Source organism: Alligator sinensis, unplaced genomic scaffold (assembly GCF_000455745.1).
Source record: "Alligator sinensis unplaced genomic scaffold, ASM45574v1 scaffold647_2, whole genome shotgun sequence".
In the NCBI taxonomy this organism is placed as follows: domain Eukaryota; kingdom Metazoa; phylum Chordata; order Crocodylia; family Alligatoridae; genus Alligator; species Alligator sinensis.
In genome coordinates, this window is record NW_005841832.1 from 4,581,659 (window position 1) to 4,598,388 (window position 16,730).

At 47.2% G+C, this 16,730-nt stretch overlaps 1 protein-coding gene across 2 annotated transcripts in view; it reads right to left on the reverse strand.

Moving 5' to 3' along the window:
* The window catches only part of SLC30A7 (solute carrier family 30 member 7), a 52,953-nt gene that overhangs the window by 8,592 nt on the left and 27,631 nt on the right, over nucleotides 1–16,730 (reverse strand). The gene's annotated exons all lie outside the window — the stretch shown is intronic.

The window sequence follows — 16,730 nt, forward strand, 5'->3', positions numbered from 1 at the left end:
TGATGTTAAATACCATAACATTACATTTATTCCAGTTTTGTTTGATCTTGACCAAATAGCAGGGAAGTAACAGAACAAAACTAATCAAAAGAAAATGTAGAATGAATTGGGGGTAGAGGGATCTCAGAGTGAAGTCAGTTTTCAAAGGGCATTGAGGAAGCCACATGAAGTAGTAGGGAATGCACTGTGGAGAGCAAATCTGGATTGGCACAGGCTGTGGACAATGACCTCATGATCATTTCCATCTCTGATTTCTGTTAGTCTAAGGTAAACTTAAACTGAAGTATCTTACAAGCTTACAGAAGTGCAGAAAGAAGCTTTTTCTTGTGAATGTACTTCCATATTACTCATGTCACAAACTGCTACTAAATACCATTACTAACTGGATATCAATCTACAAGTTAAAACATAGGAAAAGAAGACAAGAAGAGGTCTCCTGGGCCATCCAATTAAGTCCCCTTCACGCACAGGCAACCTGTTATCCAGAGTCCTAAATATTGTCCACTTTACCTCCTCACCCCACCCCAAACACAAAATGCATTACAAGACGAAAAATATACTTCAACATGCCACAAATAAAAAACAGAGCAGATATGGGAACTATCAGTGTCTTGTTACTGCAAAGGCAAAGACAAGTTTGTGTGTTCAGGTGATCCCAGGAAAAAAATGTTTCCTTATACTACAGGGGAAGGCAAAACCTCCTTGCCAGTCTCACCCAGAGGAAAAATTCCTACCTGACCATAAATCTAGCAAATGGGAGCAGAACAAGACCCTCTAAACTAGAGGACTGAGAAGTTTCTAAGTAGCAGGACTGGCAGCATCTCCCAAACAAGTCCCTCTACCCTTAACTGTGTCTATGATCCAGTAGTTCAAAGGAAAGCAAACCATCTCCAAATGAAGACTGGAAAGAGGATCAATTCCTGATGCACACCACTAGTAACTGCTCTGCAATCTAACAACATACCTTTCAACACAAACCATTTCCCCCCTTTAGCCAACTGCTTATCTACCTTACAATTAGAGCATTGATCCCTACCTCCTCCAGTTTAGGAAATACATTCTTACAAGGCACAGCTCTGCTTAAATCTAGACAGATTAGATCCACTGCATTGCTCTTATGTAAAGGGTTATCCTATCATAAAAGATACTAGATTGGCATGACGTGATCTTCCTTAAATAAAAACTTTGTGGCATTTTCTGCCATTTTGTGTTTATTTCCATACCACTGATTGTTCTTTCCTTCAATATCTGCTCTAAGACCTTCCATAAATAATGTAGTCAGACTAATAGACCTGTCATTGCCTAGAAGATGACTTCCCCCACCCCTTTTCAAACAGATTGACTTTTATTAGTATATGTTTAGGATTATAAATCCAAAAAAAAAAAGCTGACAAAGCCAATAGGGAAATACAGAGCGCCTGGGCAAGGGACTAACAATAGAAGGATGGGGGTGAGGTGGGGAACGCAACTACGTTACAGGCGATACAAAGTTAGCCAGCTAAGCCTGGGGGCAGGGGGAGGGGGGAAGGGGAGGGAGGGGGTTCGCGACGCTGAGAGAAAAAGAGGATAGAAACACACAAACCCGTTGTTACAATGGTCTGAAATGGTGGAAGAAGTGGTCCGAAGAAAAAGTGTCTCAGTCCATATACAGTCTCATCGCGGGGGTCCTCTTCGGGTGGAGCAGGGTCGTCCGTTGCTGAAGAATCCTCTTGAAGCGAAGGTCCGACTGGTGCAGAAGGGGTGGTTCAGGCGGTCCTCTCTGGGTCCGGTCCAGCGGCTGTTCTTCTGGTGGGGTCCGTGTACTGGCAGTGGCCCATGATGTGCTCAATGTAGATGTTGCGGGACCACCCGATGGGGTTGCATCAGCTTGCCGTAGCGGCGGGAGACGCGGCAGGCACGCAGGACGCTCTCGTTGCTGGGGTCCCAAGCTCCGAGCTTTCCCACGATGAGCGCGTTGACCGTCACGTCGTAGCCGCGGCCCCTCAGGGTGTCAGCCAGCGGGCGTACTTCTCCTGCTTGCAAGCCCAGGTGTCGGTGAAGGCTTGGCGCCGGTTCTCGAACGGGATGGTGATGTCCACAATAACGATCTTCTTGGCCTCCTCGTTGGTGATCACGATGTCGGGGCGCATCTGGCTCTCGCAGCCCGGGACGGTGCGGTTGACGGGGACCTGCCCCGCTGCGGCTGGGATGGCCCTGACCAGGTGGTCCTGGACAGCTTTGTGGTGGAGCTGCCAGGCCCTGGTGTGCGGCTTGCAGCTGCACAGCACGTGGGGGAGGGTCTCGACTGCGTAGCCGCACCGTTGGCACCTCTTGTCCCGGTGGCTGAAGCGGACGGCCCCGTTGAGAGGCAGGCAGTTGAGGCAGGCGCAGTGGAGGAAGCTCCAGTCTGCGAAGCGAGTGAAGCTCGCGAAGCGAGCTTCACGCATGTTGTTGCTGGCGTCCCACTTCGAGGTGATGTCGAAGACCTTGCCCTGGTCGGGTTTGGCCCTCAGGTCGCCGGCGTACTTGTTGCAGATGGCGTCCTTCAGGAACCTCTCCAGGAAGGTCCTCGTGCGGGGTGTCACAGTCACGGGGTCGGCGTGCGGGGCTGGTTGCAAGGAGACTCCCAGCTCCCGGCGCTCCTCGGTCCAGGTCCAGGCGCAGCCGATGGGCTTCCCGAGGGGGGCCGGGCCGAGGTGGCACGTGGCGTTGTGGGCTCGGCTCCACAGCGAGGCAAAGTCCCCGCCGTCTCAGCTGAACTCGCCCTCCAGCAAGCTGCTGAGGAAGGTGGCCGGGTCACGTCCGGTGGGTTGCCTGCCGATCCTCTTGCGGGTGGTCTCCTCCAGGGTGCTGGCAGCAATGATACTTACCGTTGTGTCCGGGCAGGTCAGGAGGTGGAAGGCGTGGGTGACCACCGCGATGTCACCAAGGTCTCCCATACGGGGCACATTGGCACCCCCCTGCCGGTAGGGGATGTACAGGACCTCGTTGCTGGCTCTCAGCGGCACGTGCAGCCACTTCTTGAACAGCCGCCGGATCTCGGCATCCGCCTTCTTGAGGGGGGTCTTGGGGACTGCCGAGCCTCTCAGGACGAATGCGACATGGGGGATGAGGAAAGTGTTCACCGCGTCGATCTTCTGCCAGGGGGCCAGCAGAGACGAGTCCAGTTTGCGTGCGTCCTGCACAATGCCGTTGATGGTCTCCTCTGCCGTCTGCCTGGCCCGGTGGCCGGTGGGTGTCCCCAGGTGGCAGTAGGCCTCGCCGTCGCGCAGGTGCTGCATCTCAGGACGCGGCTGTTCTGCTTCCTGTCGATGTGCAGGGAGGCGCACTTGGTGATGTTGAAACGCAGGCCCATCCACCTGGCCGCCTCGGACGTCACGTCCAGCATCTGCTGCAGCTGGGTGGCGTCAGGGGCGAGGAGCACGAGGTCGTCGGCGTAGGCCAGGACGCTCAACTTCTGGCCGTAGAGGTCGAGCCCGCCGGGGACGCCTGCCACAGCTTGAAGGAGCGGTTCCATGGCCAGATATGATGGGGCTGAGGGGGCAGCCCTACCTCACCCCCGACCGGATGGGGATCTCCGCAGTCTTCCTGTCGGTGGTGTGGACAGTCGTGGTGCAGCTGCGGTAGAGCTCACGCACCAGGTCGATGATGCCGTCCGGCAGGCCCAGCTCGCGGAGGGTGCCAAAGATGTGGCGGTGGGGCACAGAACCGAAGGCACTGGAAATATCCAGCCACGCCACCGCGCACTGCTTCCTGGTCCTCCGGGCGTTGTCCAGGGCCATCTGGAGGGTGAAATTGTGTTCGTAGCAGCCCTCTGTCAACATGAACCCCTTCTGGCTCCAGCTGACGGCTCCGCCGGTCACCGCTCAGTCAGTGATGCGGCCCGCCAGACAGCTGGCGTAGAGTTTGGCAACGGTGGAGCACAGGGAGATGGATCTCCAGTTGCCCGGGTCGGTTGGGTCTCCCTTCTTGAGGACGAGGACCGTCACGGCCCTCTTCCAGGCGGCGGGCGTGTGCCGGAACTCTCTGCACCTGTTGAAGAGAACAGAAAGAACGAGGCAGCCCGGGTCACGTTTTTTAAGGAGACCTGATCTTGTCCCTGCCGGGGGCGGTGTCCCTGGTCCTCTTCAGGCGGGCTTCCACTTCCTGCAGCGTGAAGGCTTCCTCGAACCCCTCCGCCGGGGGCACGGGGGTCAGCGCTCCGACGGTCACAGGGCGTGGGGCGGCGGCTTCCGCTGGGGGGTTGAAGACCCTGCTGAAATAATTTAAAAGAGCCTCCCGGGGGACCTGGCAGAAGGCCAAGGGTCCCTCCAGGATCTCTCTCACCACCTTGGGATGGCTGGCCCGGTACAACTTCTGGATCCGGGAGGCTGCCACTGGGTCGTAGCGCTGGCACCTGGGTCGCTTCTGCGGCTGCGGCCTGTGGTCCCGTCGTGTCGCCGGTCTACTGTTGTTTCCTCGGGGTTGGCCAGGCCAGGCGGCCGCCGAGAGCTCCTCTGTGAGCCGGGCCATCGAGGCCTCAAAAGCCTCGAAGGTGGTGGCCCGGTAGAGCTCCTCCAGCCAGAGGGTCTGCCACGAGGCGGGCATTCTCTGCTGTGGGGAGGGCTCCAAACCAGGAGATCCCAGCACGCTCGGGGGCCAGAGGGCCCCCGGCGGCTTGGTTCCTCCCGGCGGCTCCGGAATCCTCGGCAGGTCAGGGGTCTCGGGTGGCCCCGGAGGAGGGCTGCCTGGTCGGGGCATCGTGTCTGGTCGGGGGTCCCTGGGCGGAGGCCTGCACGGTGGCGTCATCAGGGCAGGTCTCTCCATTGGGTGGTCCCCGGAGGTCTGGTCCGGTGGGGTTGTTGGCAGGGTGGCCGGTCTGGCGGGTCTTTGCACCGCGGCCTGGGTGCGCCGGGCCGGGGCGGCGGACCTTACCAGCGTGCCGGGTCTCCTCTCGGCTCCGTGGCCTTAGCATACCTTCTGGTGGTTTTTGAGGAGCTTCGTGGCCTCGTATTCGGTGCCGCAGAGGGAGCAGTAGAAGGCTAGGCGCAGCTGGTGGAAGCGCCATAGGTGCTTGTTCATATCACCGTGTGACCTGTACCGTCTTGGCGGGTGGCAGGTCGGGCAGAACAACTTGTCCAGAAGGGGAGGAATGTGAGCGCTGTCATGTCTACTCCTTCCCCTGGGTCGTCCGTGGGGGGATCCGGGGCTCCTCCACCAGCATGGGGAGACCCTCGGGACCGCTGGGGTCGTCGTCGTTCGGGGCCCGTCATCGTCACCGGGGCGCCGTGGGGGTCCGGAGGGGTCCGCTGTCACTCGGGGCACTCCACCATCGTCCGGGGGGCATCCTCAGGCTCCGGGGTCCTCCACCGGGAAGCAGCTCTCGTCAGTCAGGGTTCCGGCCTCTGAGAGTCTCTATGCCTCCGGGGGTCGATCGATGGTCAGGGGTCCGCCGCCGCCTGTCGGGGTCCTGACATTGTGGGGGGGTGCGTCGGGGTTTGTCGCTGGCTTGGGTTTGCTGGTCCACCAGCTGCACAGTTGGGATCAGGGGAATGTTATGCCCTAAATCATACATCCTGCCATACATGTACACACATTTGCCTGCTGCTTTTTCAGTCAGACTTTTTTTATTAGCTTAGGAACATGTGAAGAATCCAACTGCAAGTAGGTCAGGAAATCTGGTTACTGTGCTGTTTGAACCCGAAACGTAGCTAGAACTTTAAATATGTTCTGTAACCAAGATGATGCTTTGCTCTGTGGGTCACTTAACTCGGTCACTCAGGTTACAAACTTAGCCCAGAAAACATTCAAATGGGAATCACATTGCAATGGACAGAGAAAAACTACACTGTCAAGGGGTCAGCAGACCCAAGTTGTGTCCGTACTGCCCAGGCTCTTTGTGAAAGGCATCTTAGCAGAAAAAAGGAACAGCCTCTCTTTCATGAAAGATCAAGTTTAATGTTTTTCCAAAATTGCCAGTAAAAGCTACAAGAATCCAAAGTGGTCTGTCATACTGTACCCCCTCTCCAGATTTTCCACTGCTTTACACAACATACTAAAAATTTAACCTTTCAGAATAGAATACTTTTGTCACTTTAATAAAAAAAGGGAACTTATTTTGCAAACAAATGCAGCTCAAATCACTAGAAGATATTAAAAATGCATTGACAACATACTTATGTGACTACAAATATTCCTGGAACCATACTCATCAGGAAAGAGAATAGCTAATACTAATAGGATAAAAAAGATGGAGAGTTGGGCCAACCACTGTTAATATTTTGATTGCTTTCCACATTTTTTTGATTAGTCATGATAGCACAAACTCTTGGGCTTTGTCTTATGAGACAGCTCGTGTCTTGGCACTTCCTTTTGCTATTATTAACTCTTACTTGCAATAGGCTGAGAAGGAAAGCAAACAGTATAAAAATATTATGGAAAACATCCTGGAGGGGCTGCCTTTTCTTGCTTAAGCAGACTTTAACCTTTGCAACTAACAGGGTGCACCTACATGAGATGTTGTGGAGTTGCCAAATTAGCTCTTCAGAAAACATCTCGTGTCTATACGTGCAGTGCTATTAGGCAGGAATAAAATAATTAACTCCGCAACAGGATAGTACTTGTAAATGGAAGAATTATCTTGCTCTAGATTTTTTTACTCCACAGCAGCACAGGTGTAGATGCTGCCCTGGCTGACTAGGACACGAAGGTGCTTCAGTGTGGGGGCTGTCTGTTGGCTAGCTCCGCACTGGAGCACCTCTATGCTGCAGCCAGCCCCCACCGTAACAAGTTGAGCTGGGTCAGAGCAGCCCCAGGCTGGCAGGCTGACCCCCAGGCCTCAGGCCAGCCAGCACTGATCTGACATGGCTCAACATGCTGCAGTCCTGGGCACATATTCAAATGGCATGTCCAGGAGCAATAAACTTCAGCGCAATAAGCACCAGAGTTTATTGCTTTGTATTAATAACATGTATAGACACACCCACAAAAAAGGTACTACCACATTTACTCAAATGCTACAGGCACCTTTCCTCCATAAAATTAGCCCTCCCAAATTGGGGTTGTGCATTTTAAATGAAGGCAGTGATTTCCATGCCAGAATGGAAGCATGAGACTGCTGTAATGGCTGCCAGGGGCTAGCTGTGATTAGCATGCAGAAGAAGTGGATGCCACTCACCACTCGCTCTTTCCTTACAGCTAAAACCTTAACCCTGTCATGGGAGCTGTTGAATTGTTCACAGAATTTAGTAGCAGCCATGACGGGGTTAAAGCTTTAGCTGCAAGGAGAGTGTGAACAATACTTGAGAGAAGACTCTGTCTCTCAACCATGACTCCAGAAGAACTTTCTTCCCCATTCTATCTTCCTAAAACAAGATGTGTTATTTGGGGACGTGTGGCACGCCAGAAGATAGTCTTTATAGTGACCCTGATGTCTGGAAATAAGGAAGGCTCAATCTACCATGTCAAATTACTAGACAGAGGCACTAACCACAGCAAGAGACAAGGTCCAAATCTGCTGCCTGCAAAACCAACATCATGCCCACATACGAGTAGCTAGCTCAGATACAACATGCAGTCATAAAGCACACTATGCTTTCACATACCCAGTTATACAGAGGAAGTCAAAGGTGTTAAAAGAGAAAACAAATAAAACCCATACAAGACTGCATTTATGAGATCAAAGCCAGAGCTTTTAGCTAAGACCTAAGGTTTTATCAACAACTCAAATAAGCCAAAAATTCTACAGATTCAATTTTGAGCTACAATTCTATCGTCACATCAGATACTGATGTAGTCATTTGCAGTTTCATGAAATGCCAGGATTCAGTTTACATTCAATGTTTGTGTTATTGCTCGTGCCAATGCAGCTATGTCATTGTTGGAAAAAAGCAGGATTTTTCAGGGTAGCGACTCGGACCGCAAGAATAAAGTAACACATGGGCGAAAATTCTGTATACTCACTGGAGTTATACCACAGACAGGAAGTTAAATTCAAAGGTGTCAGCAATTTAATAGTAAAAATGTTTGTGATAGATTCTGCATCTCAGCAACATAAACAATTCTTGCTGCGATGCAGAGACCAGCTGCACCCCTTCTTCATAAACTTTGGACTTCAGCTCTAAATTCAAATTTCAAAATCATTTCTGCCCTGTGGCTACCTTTATATTTGAAAAGCGAACTTGCAACTGTACAAACATGTTTCTTGTAATTCTTTATTTTTAACATTTTAAACAAAGGGCCGATAACTAATGGAGTAACACAAATATTACTTATAAAACCATGGGTTACAATTAAGCAAGTTACATTGGAAACAGCAAAAGCTTGCATTTGTCCCCTTTAACATACAGTGCTCTTACTATCAGTCATACTGAATACCTTTTGTGGGCCAGGTTTAGTCTTTGTAGTGAAAAACTGGGTGGTTTCAAAGGCCGGATAAAGTCCAAACTTCCCCATTTTGAAGCTATGTCAGAGTTGACCCTAAGTACTAACAGGAGCAAACCATCTGATCACAGATACTTGCTCCTACCCATAACTGAAACAAGCACACTGACCCCAGGTTGCTTTCTATGCAATCAGAATAATTCACCTTGTAGCTACTGTATTTCCTGGCTGACCACTGAGGGCTGACTTCAGGCTACTGATGCTTTTTCATCTCCATTTGGGGAAAAATGCATTAAGCTAGCAAGAGATAAAATCCTAGTGAAGACTAAACATAGATTGTAATGAGTCATAAAACCATTGTCTAACTGGTATCTCTGCAAACTTCTCTGTACTCCACAGGTAATAAGGATTCTTTTCCCTTGGAATAGTTGTGTTCTTCTATATAACTAAGTTATCTAAGTCAATTGCACTTCTCTTGCTTTGAAGCTACTTCTGATAATCTCTGCTTCTGGTTTTCAGGCCCCCTCCAATGTTTTAAATGACTGTTTTCCTTTACGCATAGAATTAAATAAAAGCCATTGTTTTCTCTGGTATTTAGCTTAGGGTGAAACTGCTTCTTCACCAAACTTGAGGACAGGTCCGAAAGGATATCTAACACCTCTCCCAACTATACAGTTGGGCTAAAAAATGATAATCCCTGAAAAATAAACCATGTTTCTTGTATATTTCCTGGACCACCATGGCTGCAACAATACTCCAACCCTACTCCATTACTTTGTTTTTGTTAAATAAGTCAAAGCCTTCCATATGTCCTAGTGAGGATACAGCCTTTGGAGAAAGGATTAACTTTTCAGTGCGTGTACCCAGCACAGCAGGGTCCTGATTCTCATTTAATGCCTCCAGGTACTATTGCAATAAAATATCATCTAAGTGGTAAGCCACAGCATTTAGCAAAGCAATGAATGCAATTTTAAAATAGCAGTTGAGAACAAAGGGTATTGCAAACATGCTGACTATGGACACATTTACTTCCAATTCTTCTTTTTCAATGCTAATGAAGGCAAGATTTGTAAGCACAATTTAGGGCCACCTGCTTAAAATTACATACCAAAAATATCTTGGCCTTATAAATATGGAGTTCGGTAATTTTTTACTTGAATTTTAACAGCAGGTGAAGTATTTATTAGGTTCTGATATCACAATTAAATTATGCTTGTAGAAGCCATAGTAGAATGTTCAAGCCCAGAGAAAGATCTCAAAAAAGTGCCTGCAATATATTTCAGAACAAGTTATTTCAGTGTAAATATATTCTATTTTGTTGAATGAAAGGGAAACTTCCAAGAGATAACAGAAAAATTAAATTTTGACTTTCCTTTAAAATTAGGGGTGTCAAACGTCCTCAGGCTGGATCTGGCCCCTTGATTTTAGACCAAATCTGGGCACCACAGGTGGTTTCCAGACCCAGTCTGGTGTGTGGGCTGAACCTAGCACCTCAGATGCTGCACACAGCATAGGGAGTCAGTCTGAGGCATATGCTGGCCCAGAGTATTGTCTCCACGGCTGATCTAGGTGAGGCCACATCAGAGCCAACATGTGCAGCTGGTGCAGCCCTGTGTGTTGTGTGCAGTATGTACCAGCCCTGCTCTGAGGCTCACTCTGCATGTCGCACAAGGCACTGACATGGGATATATGTTGCATATGGCACCCTGCTGGACTACCCCTGTGTGCTGGCTCCAGTGTGTGGTCCTGATCCAACCTGCAAACAAGCTCAGCAATTAAATTATGGTTGTAGAAGACATAGTAGAATGTTCAAGGCCAGAAAAAGTTGTTAAAAAAAAAAAAAGTGCCTGAAATATATTTAAGAGCAAATTATTTCAGTGTAAACACATTCTATTTAGTTGGATGAAAGGAAAACTTGCAAGAGATAACAGAAAAATTAAATCTTGGTTTTCCTTTAAAATGAGGGGTGTCAAACTTGTGTAATTATTTACAAGACACAGCTTAAATAATCAAGTTTTAAACAAGATGAGCAGCAAAGTTTTGGTGCCTATATTTCCTTTCCTGCATTGCAAGGAACGTATCTTTTTAACTGTTAGTGCCATCTGATTAACAAACCCCTCCCCTATTTATTATGCAAACTAAACATATCCCAATGTGGAGTACCATGAACTAGATTTCACCAAGAGATCCAGCCCTGAGGTCTCCTCTGTTCTGCAGGAGGATCAGGGAGCAGCAATTTCACCCAGGGGGAGCCCACCTGACAAGCTGGTGAGTTCAGAGAACACTTCACATTAGCAGCATAGCAGAAGGTGGAGGGATGACAGCAAATTCCCAGGGTGTTTTCCCCACCCCATACTGGATAGCTTGCCCTGTAAATGTGAAGCAGGGCACATAGCTCAACATTTCCACTGAACAAATTACCTGTTGCTTGATGAAAATAATGTTGGCCAGGGATCTGCTTGTGCATTAGCAATCTTCATAAACAATCCTAATGGAGCTATGACTCCAGTTTTCACTGAGAGACAACTGAGTTTACCTAGCTGCATCATGACAAGAAGTATGACCTATGCCATGTTGCTATAAGGATTTTACAGAGGTAACTAATGCACTCTTTGGGCAATAAAGACTATCTTAAAAGAATTCTAAACTATATCTTCACTGAAGAGTTAGTTATCCAGGTCTGATTTAACACCTCTTTTGAGTTAACTTAACTCAAGTGAAAGTGGACAGCAGCGTCCCCTAAGCTGTGCAGCGTGCATAGCCACGCAGGCACACCTAGCAGTGTGGCATGAATACAGCTGCGCATGCCACACAGCTTAGAGGGAACACTGGTGGACAGATAACCCCTACTCGAGCTGCAGAGTGGTTGTTAGCAGCAAAAAATGACTGGGTTTGCAGCTGGCAGGTTTTGAGCTCTAGCCTATAATCTCTAGGAGTTCAGCCAAAGCAAATTAAAAGCACAACTCACTTGAACAGAGGTGTGGACAGGAATCCAGTTAAGGGCAAAACCTGAGTAATAATAGTGTGCAGGGAAGAAAAGTCCTTAGTTTCATTCCTATTGTGGGACATTAATGGAAGAGGAACAGAGGATCATTTAAAACACTAAAAAAGTGAGAGCCGTCTGCATTACTAACACAACTGCATAGGCAGACAAGAACCTTTGGGTACCTGTGATATCTTTTTTTTAGACTAACTAAATAGTTGGAAAAATTGTTCTCTGTAAGCTTTCAAGCACAAACACCCTTCTAGAGAGAGACTCTCCCTATACCAGAAGAAGGGTTTTTGCATGTGGGAGCAAGGAACACAACCTGCCTGGCCTGCCTCCATCACACGGGCTGTGTGTGGTGCACCTGCAGCTCCCACACACCTACTGCACTGGGGGAAGCCCCAAGCTGCAGCCATGCAGGTCTCAGGACTCCACCGGGAGTGGAGGGAGCCCCACCCCCTGCTTTCCCTCTGAGGCCTGGGACCTGTGGGGCAGAAGGCGGGGACCACAGCTGGCTCACGCGCGGGGTTTCCCATGGTGCAGTGTGAGTGTGGTAACTGCAGGCATGCCACGCAGAGCCCCCACAATAGAGTTGGCTGGGCAGGATGCAGTCCTAGCCCCCAAGTGCAATGCTGGCCAGAGCTGCGTGCTGCTGGGTGCCAGCACTTGCACAGGGTACGAGCACCCGAAGCACCCCAGCCTGCTGTTGTCAGCAATGGGGGCTGCACACCATGTAGAGGAGTGTGTTGATGGTCCCCACATACTCCCACACCTTCCCTCACACCCACACTCTGCCCAGCTGAGCTCTGCACTCCTGCCACCCCCCTGGGCTCAGGCTTTGTGCTGTGCCAGCCCCAGTCCCACACTCCCTGCCCCAACCCAGCTGCAGCTCCTCCCATCCCACCCCTACCACTTTCCTATCTGCTGCCTGGAGTGAATGGGACACCAGGGAAGCCAAGCAGATCCTCCTGGGGTGGCTGCAGTAGCAGTGGCAACAGCCTTGCCCGGAAGCTCCTGCTGGGAGCGAGGTGCAATCAGGTATATTGAGGGGTATGTGTATACGTGGGTGCCTCATTCCCACCCTTGTGGGTAGAAGGGCTCGGTGGGGTACAATTCTTTGGCGGGTGCCCGTGGGCTGGATGAAAATACCTGGAGGGCTGGATTCAGCCTGCGGGCTGGATTTTGCCCACCCCTGATTTAGTTGGGCATCTACCCAAAGAACCTTGTCTGCCTATGTCCTTAGACCAACATAGCTACATCCAACACCTGTATGTGCGAAGTCTACTCTGCAGTCTTTGGAGGACGACAGCTACACCAAGAAATATGGCTTTAAGATAAACTAAAACAACAAAGAAGACTACCAAGAAGTCAGGGAATGGATAAAACTTCTAAAACAATCTCCTAAGACAGGGTGGGCAAAATGCGGTCCGCAGGCCAGATACGGCCCGCCAGGCCATTCTATCTGGCCTGCAGAGCCCCTAAAAAATTTAGAAAATTAATAGTTATCTGCCCCTGGCTGCTTGTCATGTGGCCTTCAATGGCTTGCCAAAACTCAGTAAGCGGCCCTCCACCGAAAATAATTGCCTGCCCCGTCCTAGGAGCTTCATTTTAACTGTATGTATGTATTTTATTCATACACTACTAGGATATGGATATAAAAAATAAGCACATTCACTAGAATGGAGAAAAATATTAAATATGACCATCATTTGTTATGTGGTAATATTTCTTTATCAAAAGATCTGAATTTCTGTTTTTTCACATCTGACTTTTTACTTTTGCTCTTAAATATATCCCTGCTAAGAAGCAAACTTAAAGCATTTTTTAAATAAATTCCATTACTCAAAAACCCACACTCTATTTCTAATATACATCTCAAAGTGTTACTGCTACAGCTCTTTCAACTTCTCACCTCAACCAGGCAGCCCAAGTTCCTGCTTAAAGGAAGGAAATAGAAAGCACTGCTTTCACAGTGAAAGGGCACCAGATAGGCAAATTATACGCATTAGTGATTCACACCTTTTTTTCTGATACATCTAGATTGTGCAACAGGTTCTCCTCTGCAAACATTTTGATTTGTGCTCACTCTCATAAAGCAGCTAAAACAGTGCTTTTTTTAGCATGGAAATAAATATTAAAAACTGTAGCAGTTGCCTCAGACTCAAACAGTACACTTTAAAGTGGTCTACTGTACACATACATGTTTAGTTTGACTATATGCTTATATGTATATAATTTATTACACTAAGATTTAATACCTGTTATAGGAAAAGTGTTCTGTTTTTTTTTAATACACACCTAATCTGTGTGTCCATGGAGAATGCTGATATTGAATTGTTTAATAATTAACTGATATAAACTTCAATACTTATTTTCTGTGACAAAATAAAGTAATCCTTCATGAGATTTTGTTGAAATTAAATCTCAAACACATTTTCTATCAGCTAATGAAGAAACCTGGCAGTTCATAGGGACAATTTAGAATTTATCAGGCTTTGCTGGCATACCAGCATATGAGTGCTTATTCCAATAAAGCAGGGGATGAGAACAATAATGGGTAACTTACACGAACACCTGTATATACAGAATTCATCTGTGATTTCAAGTACAAGGCATTTCTCATTTCCCTTTTTTGAATATCCATCTTGAGTAAATACTTTGAACACATAAAAATTGGTGTCACAGCATATTACTACTACCCACCTATCCACTGCCCAGTGCACGTTCCGGCTGCTCCCCTCCTCCCTCCCCCCCCGACCCCCATACAGGCTGATATGCCCTGGGCCCTGCACACCCCCTGGGAATGGCTCTGGCTGTCACCTCTGAAAGACAAATTAAGTCTCTAAAGTGAACCAAAAGTGACACAGACTAAGTCATAAAGACTAAAGTAGTCTCATATATCTTTCTGCTCTAACAAACATTTGCATGGTGCTCACACTGGAAGAACAGAGAGAAGTTCTAAACATATCAGACTGACCTAAATTCCAAGTTTTGTTTTGTCTGTAACATCCAATGACAATATTACCATATTTACTCAAATAGAAGATGACCTTGATTATAAGATGACCTCCCCAATAATGAGATTCTATATATGGAAGATATATAAAATTGATTTAATTTTCCAGGTATAGAACTAATTATTGGAAGTTTGTCTTGAATTTGTCAACCTCCCACTGCTACAGCATGGAAAAGAAATCTGGGAGAGTTAGGTAACTACTTTGCCCTCAGGTCCCACCCCCAACTTTTTTCCCCTTCAGCCTTTCCCACCCCCCATAGCTGTAGGAATTTGCATATAGTAGTACCTGTAGACTAAGTTCACCCAGAATTGATGCATTTCATCTTTTCTGAAACCACTGCAAGTTTTTGCACAGGTATTCCATAAATACATAGTAGCACTTCAGCATCTACTTAGAGAAAGTATAAACTTTTTTTTCTTTGCAAAAACAGATTTACACACACACACACACACACACACACACACACTCTATACCTCTACAGATCAGTCTTGTGACCAATATGGTTCACTCAACAGTCCAAACCATACCTTTATAGTTGTGCCGTTCTCATTCTTGTTACAATAACAGCACCATGAACACACACTTAGCTCAAAGCCAAAAGGCTCATGACTTATCATGTAGTTCATTGGGCTGGTCCCCACCAGTCAGCAGCATTTCAAGCCATAATGACCCTGTAGCTCAGCACTGCTCTGTATGTGTGTGTACTCCAGTACCCACCACAAAGGCTCTATATGTGCTAATTAGCACCCCCACCCCATGACTGGAACCAGGTGTTCTTGTCATGAGTCCTGGGATCCTCCAAAAATGTATATGTTGATGAGTCATAAGGCAATCTGGTCAGGTTTTACCTCATGGAGGGTGGGGTGACACTAATATGCAACAGGTTAAGAGAGGGGTGGACAGGGATTCTAGGTAAAGTACTAGGGGCCACATTTGCTGATGTCTGCCAGACATTTAAGGCTAGTGAAGAAACAGGAATTTTGGAAAAGGGACAGAAAGTTGCATCTCAGCTGTGGGAATAAAGAGGAAGTCAAAATATATGCAGTGTAGTGGCTCACTGTGACTTGTAACAGAGTCTGCACTGAGGGGGACTGCGTTCAATGGGGAACACTATCATATGCCTTATTCCGATAGGTTGCTCTAACCTTTCCTTGTGGTATGCTCCCATATGGGCCATGTACTGTATAGTCATGCTGGGTGTTGACTACATTTAATCAACTTGATAGTTGGTTTCCATTACTGAGGACATGCAGCTTTTAGCAGCAGTTCAAAGACAGGCAATGCATTTTATGTGATTTCTTTGTATATGAATGTAAGATGACGGGTTTTTTCTTCCATGTTGACTGGGGGGGAACCTCATCTTGTACTCAAGTAAATATAGTAATAGTTAAGGTAGTAAGATCCCCTGTTCTACTTCACATAGTATTTGTAATACCATCATTTCCAGTGCAAATATATGAACAGAGCTCAGGTCGTACCAGCTAATTACAACATGGAAAATGATTTTAACAATTTTATATGTTTGTTTTTTGAGAGTAAGGCTGGAGGTCTTAGGAAGATGAGCAATGGGATACAGTGCTGATCTACAGCTCACTGTTCAACTCCCAACCAGTTCTCTAGCAGGTGACAGCACCATAGGATGATTTTTCTGTAGTCTACCTGAAACAGGATGAAGTATAGCTTTCCCCCAAAGGGGGAAAAGACTCCAAACGACTGTATAAGCTGGCCATGTCAAACTGAGAAACCTAGTTTTGAATGGGCATATCTAAACTAATCTCACCCATACAAAAGTAGCCTCTTAGATCAGAGAAGAGGTACATTAGGGATGAAGAAGTTTGCACCTTAGATGTCTTCTTCATTTTTCAGCTCTAAATGCTCTAAATCTAGCATTTCAGGTCCACATTATCACAAACTAGTCCTCAAGTCCCAAGTGCCTCAAAATCCAGGAAAACTCTATCTAAATGTAACAGGCTAGGGAAGATGCAACCTTCTTCCAGCCTCTATGGAGGATGCCATTTGTTTGGCCCTTTCTCCTACCTCCACTCAGAAAGCATTTTTACATATGTGCAGGAATCTCTGTAGAACTGGGCCCTAAAAGAAACGCAAAATTCTAGTCTACAGTAAACAGCACTCCACAAAGCTAACTTAGCAGCAGTTTCTTTTTCCAATTATTGTTCTTAGATTTACTTTTATTTATAAGGTTTTTCATTTATACAACTGCTTAAAATATGGGCTATTTTAGAGTTTAAAAATGGTAAAATATTAAGTATGTTTCTACACTTATATCTTGCATTGCATATAAATATATGAAGTTAAAAATTATTTATAATAGGGGTGCACCAATAAATATTTTCTTGGCCGATACTGATGGCCGATTACTGGCCAGC